Source organism: Oryctolagus cuniculus, chromosome 1 (genome assembly GCF_964237555.1).
Source record: "Oryctolagus cuniculus chromosome 1, mOryCun1.1, whole genome shotgun sequence".
Lineage (NCBI taxonomy): Eukaryota > Metazoa > Chordata > Mammalia > Lagomorpha > Leporidae > Oryctolagus > Oryctolagus cuniculus.
In genome coordinates, this window is record NC_091432.1 from 114,571,050 (window position 1) to 114,585,103 (window position 14,054).

The window sequence follows — 14,054 nt, forward strand, 5'->3', positions numbered from 1 at the left end:
CCCTTTTTTTTTTTCCTTCAGAGCTCCTACTATTTCTGGTATTTCCTTTGAATTAAAGTAGCTACTCAGAAAAAAAAAGTCTTCAACTGAAAAACAGCTACCAAAGGGTCATTTATTTGTTCTGTTCTCTTTTCTCTTATCTCCATGTAAAATATCATCTGACCCAGGCTTTTATGAATGAACATGATTAATTAATGCTAGGTCTCACAATGCCCTTCCCTCGAGTTTGATGTGCAGACCACAGGAAGCCATAACTTCCATGTACATGGAGGACAGATTCCATGTCTATTTCTGAATCTTAAAAGGCAGAGGTGCATCTTAGATTTTTTTTATCCTATTTGCTTCGTCTTATATATAGAACCTAGAGCTATGGATAACTCAGGGAGTCACTTCACTTGGGACTAGAATCTCAAGAGAGAGAGAATTGATCTAGCTCTCTTGTCTGGTGCTCCTAACACACTGAAGTATCACCCTCACCATGACAAGCCACAGGGAGGGATCCGGATGAACCGTTAAGTCCTGTCCTCACTGACGTGTTGCTAACAAGTTCCCTGGAGATGTAGTAAGTTCTTGACCAGAGTATTGTACACACATAAATAAACAAAATGTTACTCCTCTTTGTTCTTCACACTAGGCAAACGTCAGCACATCTTGTTCTAATTGATAGGCTAGAATCATAGAAAAACCTCATCTTGTTTTTCCCTACTAGCTCTTTGGCAAAGATATATGGGTAAGATGGCATATTAGTCACGGTGCTAAATGGGAAAAGCCTGCTCATCATAGGGAACCCAGACCTAGGTGCCTTACAGATTCTGTTGTATTCAGAGAGAAAGAGAAAGAAAAAGATAGAAGCTCCTTTGCAGTAGTGAGATGGTACAAGACTCCCCAAACTTATAACTATTCCAACACTTAATTAGAGAGGTCACAGAATGTTCTAGTTTAGCAAAATTTAAAAGTAACATGGAAAAATCTATCAAGTGTTTTATAGAAAACTGAACGTACAGAAGTATAATTGAAACCAAGAAAGTGGATAACGGGATCATTCAGTAATAGATTTAATGGATTTGCAGCCCAGATTTCCACTTAATAATTCTGTGAATTTGGGCAAAGCACTAAACTTACTGAACGTCATATTCCTGATCTTTGGAATGAGTATAATATGTTCTATGCCTAATTATCTGGCAGTTTAACGAGATACCACAATGTTAGGCACATGGACAGCACTCAGCAATGTCAGTTTCTCTACTTCCCTCCCTTTATTGACGCACACTTTCCAGATTTCCACTTACCCTCTCTTCACTGCATTCATACACTACTGACAATATGTTTTATACAGCAGGACTGTCCAATTTAATAGTTTCAGAACTTGTTCTAAATGTGAGCCATAGAAAGAATAGGAATGTTGAATAATATATGTCATCTTTATGAAAGATGTATGGAATCCCCTGAAGAAGTTAAGAATACGCCTGTGGGTTGTGTGACCATAACTTAAGCCACGTTAAGACGGATAATTTGGTTATTTAAACATTTCTGGGAGCATAGTCAGTTATGAGCCAGATTCCAAACAAGGGGGCACAGACTCAAAGATGTATTGGATTTGATCACTGAACTTGAGGGCCCTTAGGTAGTAGAAGCAGAGAAATGGATAAACCTCCATAGCAGGTGCAGACCAGGCAAAGGAGGAGAGCTCACTTCTGCTGGAAGGTTTCACAGAGGAGCTGACACGTAGGCCAGATTTATAAAACTAAGCAGGCGAGTAACTTACATAAAAGGGATAGATTCCTCGAAAAAAATACAACTACTAAAACGGACACAGAGGAAGCAGAAACTGTAAGTAGCTCTGTATCTAGTAGCAATTCACTTCGTTTATGTAAAACTTCCCACAAAAAGAAAAGTTCAGGTCGCCCAATGGTATCATTGGTGATTTCTATCAAAGAGTCAAGCATGACATGACTCATAAGATCCTTTCAGAAAAGAGAAGAGGGAATCTTTTCCAACTGATTTTCAACAAACATAAGACAAATATATTACACAGCAATTATAAGCCAATGCCTGTAAGTACATAGATGCAAAAATTCTTACCAAAATTATAATAAAATCTAATATATTTCACAAATACATTATGACCAATTAGAGTTTATTTCAGGATTAGAAGTTCTGTTTTATATTTAAAAATAAATCAATGTAATTCACCATATCACTAGAGTAAATGGGAAAACATATTTTAGGACATGAAGAAAAATCATTTGGTAACATTTGACACCCACTCATGATTAAAAAAAGAAAATGTCTCACAGTATTAGAATTAGGAGGAGATTTTTCTCAATCTGATAAAAGTGTTTTATAAAGCACCTATTATTAACAGCATTACTTAATGGTAAACTATTAAACAATGTCCCCTCCAGAATGGAAATAGGTAATGACACCTGTTATTACCACTTCCATTCAACATTGTACTGAGCATCTTAGTCATTGTAATGAAGTAAAATAAACAAATAAGTAAAAGGCATAAACAGAAAAACAAGTAAAGCCGTCACTATGTCTAAGCAGCATCATGGATTATGTAAGCAGAAAATCCTAAAGGAACCTACCTAACAATGACAAGAAATAATAACTGCATTTAGAAAAATTAAAAGACACAAGATTAAAACATATCAATTGATATTTTTATATAATAGCAACAAATTGTTGGAAACGAAATAGAAAAAACTTCCACTTGTATCATAAAACAGTCCAAAATTTCCAAATATATGAGTATAGTATGTTGAATTGGGTTTCTAAGAGATATGTCTACCTGGAACTTAAGAATGTGACATTTTTTATGGGGGGGAAAAGGCCTTTGCAGGTAAGACTCTTGAAATGAGAATATCCTGGAATAGGACCAGCTCTAAATTCAATGCCTTAAAAGAGGCAAAACAGGAGAAGACACAGAAACACAGAAGGCGGAGGCCACGTAAACAAGGGAGGAGAGAGGCACAGATTGCGTGAGGATTGCTAGCAGGCAGGCAGAATTAGGAGAGAGGCACAGAATCGGTTCATTTCAGAGCCACCAGAAAGAACCAGCTCTGCCCACAGCTGGACTTGGAGACTTCGCTTTCTCTACTGTGAGAATAAGTTTCAGTGGTTGTAAGCTATCCTGGCTGTGGTGATTGTGATGGCTGTCCTAGAAAACTAATACAACGTGTGAGATCTTTACAGTGAAAAATGTCAAAATATTCCTGGGAGAGTTGGAAAAGACCTAAAGAAATACCGAGATGTATTAGGTTCATGGATTTCAAGACTCCAATATTATTAAGATGTCAATTCTCTACAAATTGAGTTATAAATCCAAAGCAATTCCAATCAAAATTTCAACATGCTTTTGCAGTCTTATGGAAATTGATTAGTTAATTCTAAAATGTATATGGAAGGACAAAGTTTTTATAATTCTTAAAATGATTTTAAAAGAATGAATTTTTAATACTACTATGTTTCAAGATTCACTAACGGGGTACAATAACAAATGCAGTGTAGTATCAGAGAAAATGAAAGGCAAGTAAATCAATAGAACAGAACAGAGTCCAAAATAGGCCCACCCTTGTACCCATGTGGTCAATTAATTTTTTGACAAAAGTGCCAAGGCAGCTCAATGGAGGGAAAAGTTATTTTAACAAATGGTGCTATAGCAATCAGATGACTGTGCCGAAAAGAGGTGTATTGAGCCTTATCTCACAGCAAACACAAAAATTAACTCAGAGCAAATAAGGGACATTAGTGTAAAAGTTAAAACTCTAAATCTAGGAGAAACTTCACAGCATTGAAAGTAGGCAGGGATAACAAAGTTAAGACACAAAAGCAAAGAACAGAAAAAGGAAAAAACTGCTAAGTAGTTCTTGTTCAAAATTGAACTTTTGCTCCTTGAAAGTCACTATTAAGAAAATTAAAGCACCACTAATTGAGAGAACATATCTGTAGAACCCGTAACAGGAGGAACTTATATCTGGCCTAACAACTAAGTAATAAGAAGACATAGAACCTAATTAAGAAGATTTAAACAAGCAATTCCCAGAAGAAGATACAAATGGTCAATAAAATGAATACATGAAAAGATGCTCAAAATCGTTGGTCATCAGAGAAATAAAAATCAAGTCACAATGAGACACAATTACACCCATTAGAATGGAAAAATTTTTTTTAAAGTTGGCAATAAGTTTTTACAAGAATATGAAGAAATTAGAACTTATATTTGCACTTAGCTGGAATGTAAAATAATTGATTTTGGGCAACCTGCAGCTACTTATGAAGTTGTTTACTTCTAACATATGATCCAGTAATTCTTCTAGAGTTTATCAAACAAAAATTTAAAATATCTGTGTACAGACTTGTACCCAAATGTTGATAGTCGCTTCATTCATCATATCAAAAATTTGATAACTCAAATGCTCACCAACTGGTGAATAACAACTGGGATATATCCACTCTGTAAAGAAAAACTACTCAGGGATAAAAAAGAACAAATTACATATCTGAGAAAATTTCCATTTTTATAGAAAATACACTTTAAGAAAAATTATGCATTGATTTAAAAAATTTTTACATCAACATAAGTGTCTTTTAATTTTATTTTCCATGAAGTTTCTGATGTACCCTCAGACATGAAAAACAGGGGTGAGTTACACTGAATGAAATTCAGCTACATGAATTATTACAAAGAAGCCAGACATGAGCGGGTACATATTGTGTGATTCCGTTCATATAAAAGTGTAGAAAATGCATACAACTTACAGAGACAAAAAGTAGATCGAACTTTACCGAGGGCCAGCACAGAAGTCGGCAGGAACTGCAAAGGTGCTGAAGGAGGTAAGGATGCTGGTACTTTGACCACAGTGGATGTTCTATGGATGTAAGCCAAGGTGAAACTTATAAAACGCATTTTTAAATGGATGTGGTTTTCGGCATGTAAATTATGTCTCAGACATCCCGTGAGCTTTGTCATTTCTCCAAGTTCCACCAAATCTAGGTGAAGAATTCTTTCTGACATAGGGAAATCTGGTCACTTTTTAATTTTTAGCTTTAAACCAAATCCAGTGTATCTGCTGTTTTGCCGGAATATAGTCACACCTCTTTGACCTCTTTGTTTACTCTTTCTACAGATGCCTTTTTCACTACACTAGCAGAGCTGAGTGTTGCCACACAGATCGCTCATACAGCCTGGAAAGCCTAAAACAGTTACTCTGTGGTCCAACACAGATAAAGACTAGCAGAGCCTATTCCCGATAATGCAAAGTTAGATATGGACATTGGAATATTTCATTGATGTCAAATCAGGAAAGTGGGGAGAACCTGCTTACAAAAATGAGCACACTGGACTCAAAAGAAAAACATTAATGTTCAATAATATGAATCAATGACAAAAATGAGCAAAGAGGGTCAAATAGATTTATCTTTTAGATCCTCAAATCACTTTGTACTAATCAATCCTCTTACAGCCAGAAGCTTTAGGGAAAATGATTAAAGTGAAGCTTGTTCAGAGCTTCAACCAACAGTGGCTTACCAACTTCGACTTCCTTGGGCATAAAATGAATCAGCTAAATCTTTCTATTTGCAAGGCAAAATCTGGTTCCATACCTGGTTCTGGCTCCTGACTCAGCTTCCATTTAATGCAGACCTGAGAGGTAGCAGCTGATGGTTCAAGTGATTGAGTTCCTGCTGCCCAAACAGGAGACATGGATTAAGTTCTTGGCTCTTAGCATTGGCCCAGCCCTAGCCATTGCAGGTATTTGGGAAGTAAATCAATGGATGAGATTTCTCTCTCTTCCTCTCTGTGTGTGTCTGCCACTCAAATAAATTAAATAAATAAACAACTTTAAAATAATCTGCATCTCTTTTTTGTGGATAATTAATTATCAGTCTATGTTCAAGGTCAGATTTTCCTTAAATATAACGAGATGCTCTTGGTTAGAGGTGGAGAGAAGGTAATGACAGTTAGTGCAAATGGATTTGGATTTGAAAGAAATGGACAGGATTAGCCTTGAGTCTTGGCTCTGAATTATTGTGTGTGATATTGAGACAGCTGCATAATTTATCAAACCCATGGCTCCCCAATCTGTAAAACAGAAATAATAATTCCTCAACTATAGCATTTTGGAGAGCGTTAAATGAGGATTGTAAACAAAATCCAAAGCACAGTGTAGCCACTCAGTAAGTGGTATGACTCCCCTTCCCCATCTCCACTGCACTGACAATTGTATTAGTTAAGATAGATTTTGCCTCAACATCCCAAGGTGATTTTCTTTTAGATTCCATCACCACCCTCCAAATATACAACTTCTTTTTTTTTTTTTAAATATTGATTTATTTATTTGAAAGTCAGAGTTACACAGAGTGAGGAGAGGCAGAGATAGAGAGATGTCTTCCATTCGCTGGTTCACTCCCCAGATGGCCACAATGGCTGGAGCTGTGCCAATCCAAAGCCAGGAGCCAGGAGCTTCTTCCAGGCCTCTCACTCTGGGGTGGGGGCCCAAGGACTTGGGCCATCTTCTACTGCTTTCCAAGACCACAGCAGAGAGCCGGATTGGAAGTGGAGCAGCCGGGACTCGAACCGGCACCCATATGGGATGCCGGCACTACAGGCGGTGGCTTTACCTGCTATACCACAGCGCCAGCCCCCCAAGGTGATACTGATTATCATTGCTTTCTAGAGAGTCTTTATAAGGTATTTATTTGTGAAGAAATATTCATTAATTTTTCTATTTGGCTTTAATTTGATTTTTACTTAGATAGATGATGTTTGTCTCTTTCAAGAGAGGTACAAGTATGTCATGCTTATATGTATTATGAAATACCTGCTGTATTTTCCTAATAACTCTATTTTTTACATACTAATTAGGCAAGCACTTGCAAAATTATTTTTTTAAAAAAAGATTTTATTTTATTTGTTTGAAAGACAGAGTTACAGAGAGAGGTAGAGAGAGAGCGAGAAAGGTCTTCCATCTCATGGTCCACTCCCCAGATGGCCGCAACAGCCAGAGCTGTGCCAATCCGAAGCCAGGAGTCAGGAGTTTCTTCTGGATCTCCCATGAAGGTGCAGAGGCCCAAGGACTCGGGCCATCTTCCTCTGCTTTCCCAGGCCAGAGCGGAGAGCTGGATGTGAAGAGGAGCAGTAGGGACCAGAACCGGCACCCATATGGGATGCTGGAGCTCCAGGTCAGGGCTTTAACCCACTGCGTTACAGCACAGGCCCTGCAAAATTACTTTTAAAGTCTTTGTTTAGGGACCAGCACTGTGGCATAGTGGGTAAAGCTGCTGCCTGCAGTGTTGGCATCCCATATAGGTGCCGGTTTGAGTCCCAGCGGCTCCCTTCCGATCCAGCTCTCTGTTAATATGCCTGGGAAAGCAGTAGAAGATGGTCCAAGTCCTTGACCCCTGCACCTGCATGGGAGACCCGGAAGAAGCTCCTGTCTCCTGGCTTTGGATCGGCCCAGCTCAACCATTGCGGCCATTTGGGGAGTGAACCAGCCTCTCTGTAACCTCGCCTTTCAAATAAATAAATAAATATTTAAAGAAATAAATAAAAGTTTTTGTTTGAAAAATATCTGCTTAGAAAGCATTTGCAGGAAAAAAAAAGCATTTGCTTCTTATTGTTTTATCAAGGTCCTTTTTAGAATTAAATTCTCCCATCTTTCTTAAAACCGTTTCACAAAGATAAGCAAAAGGCTTTTAGAATACTGCAACTAATTGTATAATTTTATGGAAGAATTTATGCAATAACATTAAGTTCATTTTAGCATGCCACTTAACAGGGATCAACTATGAGACAATCAGTGCTTCTCTGTTCTTGTCATTGATGGGTGGGATTCATCCTGGGACTCTGTGTAGCTCTGAGAGTGCTGAGCCCACCTGTACCAGCAAATGGCATAAACCAGGCAGAGAGGGCACTTTCTATCCTCAGGACCGATTTTCAGTTTTGCTTGTTAGCATATCCTCACTTATCACCTGCCTTTAGAATCTGGGACCTTATTTATTTGCTTGGACTTGTCCTTTTCTTGTACATTAGCCCTCTGCATTTAAATTCTTAAAAAAATTAATTGATGCATAAAAGTTAGACTTAAAGTTAATGGAAAATGGAATTAAAAGTATGAGTTCATTATGGTGCAAAAAAGAAAATACATATTATGAAAAAAAGTAGACATGTATTTCATTTTCTTGGCACCAAAATAAACTCATTCTTTTAATTCCATTTTTACATGAACTGTTTGAAGGATTCTTGTATTTATAAGGTATCATATGGTGTTTGATATGTATATACACAGGCCAATGTTCACGGTATCTCTACAAACATATATCTTTTTTTGTGGTGAAACATTCAAGCTTCTTTCTTGTAGCTTTTTTGAAATATATAGTATAGTACCATTACCTGTAGCCACCCTGATACCCAACAGGACACCAGGACTTATTTCTTCCATCTAACTCCAATCTGTTACTGATGACTAAGCATTCCCCCATCCTTGAACCTAAGTCTACAGCCACCAAACCATTCCTTGCTTAATTGAACTTCCAGGCTTGTTCCTTCCAGAGTCTTGGCCTCTTGCTATCCACAGCCCAGCATGACATTGAGCCATTGGTCCACCTCGATTCCAGCTTCATCATGTCTAAAATATAACTCCTGTTCTCTCAAGGTGCTCTGCACAGCTGTACCAGAGATAAATTAAGGGAGACACAAACACTATTCTAGTTTGCAAGCAGAACAGAGCAACCTATTTTGACACTATTAAAGATCATCTAGATGATTTTAATCAACCCATTTCTATATAATTTTAAAATAGCCAGTCTAGAAGCTATCTAAATCTTAAACATTTCCTTTAAAATAGTATATGGCAAGAAGGAAGATTATTCCACAGGTGTACACCCAGCAGAACCTAAGAAGAGGAAATAAAGAAGAGAATGCTCCACCTCATCTGGCACATGAAAGTCTCCCTGGATACTACTGGGGACTCACTAACATGGAGACGTTTAACACAAAACCTGAAGCGCTAAGCCAGTCATGACACTCCTTAATGCTTCAACAGTAACAGACAGTGGTGATCTCCAAGGAGACTCCTTCTCTTTTCTGTCTCTACCCAAAGGTCATGTGTCTCAGGGCCAGTGGTGCGGCATAGCAGGTAAAACTGCCACCTGCAGTGTCGGCATCACATATGGGCGCCAGTTAGAGTCCTGGCTGCTCAACTTGCAATCCAACTCTCTGCCAAGTCCTGGGAAAGCAGTAGAAGATGGCCCACATCCTTGGGCCCCTGCACCCGTATGGGAGACCCAGAAGAAGCTCCTGGCTCCTGGCTTTGGATCAGCACAGCTCTGACCAATGCAACCAATTGGGGAGTGAACCAATGGATGGAAGACCTCTCTCTCTGCCTCTCCTTCTCTCTGTATGTAACTCTGACTTTCAAATAAATAAATAAATCTTTTTTTTTTAAAAAAAGGGGACACATGCCTAGGTTTTTCTTGGTGTTTGGCTTTCTAGAGGTTCCTTCTGTAACTCACTGATAGCACCTTTCGGAAGCCCTGAAAATGCCAGCATTCATTCCCAGGCAGTAGAATGAAAACCGCTTTCCTCTGGTGCAAGAAAATGGCCTCCAATCAAAGGATATGTGTGTGTGTGTTTGTGTGTGTATGTGTGTTTATGTGTGTATGTGTATGCGTGTATGTGTGTATGTATGTATGTGTGTATGTGTAGGCGTGTGCATGTGTGTGCATGTGTGTATGCGTGTATGTGTGTATGTGTATGTGTGTGTATGTGTATGTGTGTGTGCGCGTGTGTGTGTGTGTTGGAGAGGGCATTCCAGACTGCAGCAGAATATCTTTATTTTGTCAAGTTGATTACAAAAGTCTATCATTTCTCCACTTCCCAGGTTCTAACTTGGGCCCTGACGAGCTATAATGTAACTGCAGCAATATGCTCTCCCTTAAGTAGAGATCGGTGTTTCTTCAACCTCAGCTTCCTATCCCCCAGCCTGGAATGAAGAATGGAGCAAATCAAATACTTTTTAAATATTCAAAGTAGCAATCTGGATGCATCTACAACATAGTGATGCCTTTCTCTTTACAGCTGTACTCAGATTGCATGTTGACTCATGTCCCTTATAATTTATGACAATTTCGGTTAACTTTTTTCCCACGTCTGAAAATGTTTTGGAGTCACAAACTGCAAGGGAAGCGAGGGCAGTCAGCAGGCACACACAAGAAGAGCATAAAGAGGGCGTGATGGCAGCCGAGGACTGAAAGGACCAAAAAAGCAAAAAGCAGAGAAAGACATCTGAGCGCATGGAATTCACCAGTGCCTGTTCGTGACAATGACCCTTGCCATCAAGTGAGCTAGGGTGCTGAAAATCGTTAAAGTGACTGAAAAAGCACAAGTTGTTGTAAAGCCTAGATTAGTAGCTTTTGTTCTTATAAAAATTTACTTATATTGGAGCTTTTGTCCCTTGCTAAAATGGGATAGCTGAGGCATTGCTAATGTAATTGGAGAGGGGCTCATTTGAGCATTTTCATTTGGCCATTGTACATGACTTCGTCTCTTGCTCTTGCGTGTAGGGTCTATATGCTCAGACAGCAGAGGTCCCTGCGACTTTTGCCACTGTGTACATACCCTGCATAAGCACAATCAGGTGCTTAATGAGTGTCTGGTGATGACAACGATCAAGAGCTTAATAACAGGGTCTTCTGAGAAGGCTGATTAATGGGGCTTCAAGTTAATATCTTTCATTCTCTCTTTGTACTCATTTTGTATGTGTGTGTGGCAGGGGGTAGCAGCACTATAAATTGAGTATCCATTGAAAGAAACACAGAAAGGCTGTTCTATTACAAGTAGGTAGATAGTTTTCTCAGACTATTTGCTGATGTTTAAATGGCTAGCTGAGATTTTATTCCTATGACATTTTCCATGGTTTGACCATATTTTATCTTAGCCAGTCGCCATTTCCAAGATTTCCATAACCACACTTAGCATTTGCAACCTCTGAAATGGATCTGCTAAGTGAAGTGACCCTTGGTTTAATCATAGATATTTATCACTTTTGCAATAATCTGCCTATGCACCAGAAGTTTTCCTCTACTGTGATCCTACCATGTTGCCATGCCACAAAAGAGGCAAGTTCATTTTTCATTGGAATATGACATCCCACAGAATCCCTTCTCTATGCCAGTGGACTTTTCAGTAGCAGAGTCTCATGTTTGAGTTACTCTTTATCTCTCTTCATGATCAAAAAAGCATAAAAATAATAAAACTAACCTGGCCCTAAACAGGATCTACTTAGCAATTCCCTTGTTTCCATTCACCACACCACCATTCTTCCGGATGTAAAATGTAAGGGTTATCTCTGATTTGTCCCTCTTCCTCCATCCCCAAATCCATTTTTGGTTATGAAGTCCCATTGCTCTTCCGTGCAACATGTGTCTTTCAGCTGCCCCCTCCTCTCTCTTCCCTTTTCACTGCTGTCTTCGTCTAAGTTCTTCACTTCCTCACCTCTTGGATAACTCCAGCAGCTTCCTTACTAGCCTCCCTCTCTCCAGTTACTTCCCCACTAGAGCAGATCTGAAATTCCAGGAGCCGAGTATTCTGACCCAAACGTTGCCTTTCCTTTGTCATGCCCTAACCCCCACTCTTCATGGACAACTTATCTCGGACTACTGTATACTTATGAGACCACAAGGGAGAGGAAACTCTGCATATAGTAAAACCTGGGACTCTGTCATTGGCAGTAATGACCCTCCTGGGTGTGGCATGCTGTGACCGTTTGTAACCTGATTTGAAGCTGCTGGCCAACGCGCCACCTTGGGCTCTAGTTGGGTCAGGCTCATCCCTGTCAAAAAGCTCACCCCACTGCTCTTGCCTCACATGTTCCCCCAAACAGGGAAGCTGAATGAAAGAACAGGCAGGATCTTTTTATATTGTGAAATCACCAGACTTCCGCGGCTTACCCAACGGCTCTGTTCATCACCCCCTGTCTTGTTTATTTTAGTAAAGCCTTAGATGAACATAGATTAATGTTTTTTTTTAATCAAATCTGCAGATATCGGAAGTGGAGGAAAATAAGAGCTATGTCAGATGAGAAGCTCAAAGTTCAGAGAGAACTCTGAAACGAGGTCAAGATGGAGACAGAAATAAAAAAGTTTGAACACTACGCTCAAAACTTCAACTGAACTGAAATGAGAGAGACTCAGTATAATTATTATTCTAAAAAATTCCTGGGTAGGAGGTCAAGATGAGGGTGAGGGAGCATGAATTATTTATAAGGAAAATACAAAGACAACAGTTTTCTTTCTAAAATAGTCACGGCCTATAGACTGTATTAACAGAATTGCATAGTCTCAATCAAGGGAGGGGCTAGCTACATGGTATCCATTGGCTCAACAGCCCAAGAATATTTTCACTTTTGGTTGTCGTAAGATTTGACAAATAAATGCATAAAGAATCATGAAGGATCTGGAAATCACATACAGTATTGGGTCTATTCATGCTTAACTTGAAAGGGGGAATATTAAAAAAGGATGCAATGTATGTATTTTTTTTCATTTTCGTTTCTCTTTATATACAGAAGATCAGTTTAGCATACATTAAGTAAAGATTTCAACAGTTTGCTCCCACACAGAAACATAAAGTGAAAAATACTGTTTGAGTACTAGTTATAGCATTAAATCTCAATGTACAGCACACTAAGGACAGAGATCCTACATGAGGAGTAAGTGCACAGTGACTCCTGTTGTTGACTTAACAAATTGACACTCTTGTTTATGGCTTCAGTAATCATCCTAGGCTCTTGTCATGAGCTGCCAAGGCTATGGAAGCCCCCTGAGTTCACTGACTCTGATCAGATTTAGACAAGGCCATGGTCAAAGTGGAAGTTCTCTCCTCCCTTCAGAGAAAGGTACCTCCTTCTTTGATGACCCGTTCTTTCCACTGGGATCTCACTCGCGGAGATCTTTCATGTAGGTTTTGTTTTTTTTGTTGTTGTTGTTGTTGTTTTTGTTGTTTTTGGTTTTTTTTTTTTTTTTCCAGAGTGTCTTGGCTTTCCATGCCTGAAATACTCTCATGGGCTTTTCAGCCAGATCCGCATGCCTTAAGGGCTGATTCTGAGGCCAGAGTGCTGTTTAGGACATCTGCCATTCTATGGGTCTGCTGTGTATCTCACTTCCCATGTTGGATCATTCTCTCCCTTTTTTATTCTATCAGCTAGTATTTGCAGACACTATTCTTGTTTATGTGATCCCTTTGGTTCTTAGTCCTATCATTATGATCAATTGTGAACAGGAATTGATCACTGGGACTAGTGAGATGGCATTGCTACATGCCACCTCGATGGGATTGAATTGGAATACCCTGCAATGTATGTATTTTTAAGGACTATTCTTAATAAAAGGCTTTCAGTGGTTGACGAAGGAAAAGCCAGACCCTAGGTGAAAGTTTGGTGGAGGTAAATTTGAGCTCAGTTAAAAAAGCTATTTGCTATCTTTAAGAGACATAAAGCAGTAGAATCAGATGTCTGGAGGAGTTAACTTCTTATAACTAGAAGTATTGAAGTATGAGGTTTTTTTTTTTACTGCATTCCTAAAGTGAATAAAGTCAGACTAAACAATCTGAAGGTTACCTCCCTTCCTTCTCTAAGGTGTGGTCTTATTCTACTACTCTAGCAATATTCTCCCCTCTTCCATCTCTATGCAGCATTCATCATATTTGGTCTCCATTGATAGACATTTCTGTCTTTCTATTTGAAGACAGATATGTTCTTCATCCATACATTCCTGGTTTCTACTATAACCTTAGATGAGTTAAGATACTTAATATATCTTATTCAGTTAGACGAATTATGAAATCTTTCCAAGGAAAAATCCCAACTACCCTTCAAAATCTAACATAAATTTCTATTTCCAGCTGGTGTTGTGGCTCAACTGGCTAATCCTCCGCCTGCAGTGCTGGCACCCAGGGTTCTAGTCCCGGTTGGGGCACTGGGTAATAGTCGTGGTCGCTCCTCTTCCAGTCCAGTTCACTGCTGTGGCCCAGGAAGGCAGTGGAGGATGGCGCA

General features: G+C 39.2%; 1 protein-coding gene across 11 annotated transcripts in view; it reads right to left on the minus strand.

Moving 5' to 3' along the window:
* The window catches only part of LOC138843476 (uncharacterized), a 287,086-nt gene that overhangs the window by 29,163 nt on the left and 243,869 nt on the right, over window positions 1-14,054 (minus strand). For 10 of the 11 annotated variants that reach the window (XR_011378217.1, XR_011378216.1, XR_011378219.1 and 7 more), the window contains one exon: window positions 1-14,054. This exon is cut by the window's right edge and continues 26,320 nt beyond it. The exons of the other annotated variant lie outside the window; for it this stretch is intronic. The gene's annotated coding sequence lies outside the window, so the exon portion shown is untranslated. 11 annotated transcript variants of the gene reach the window in all.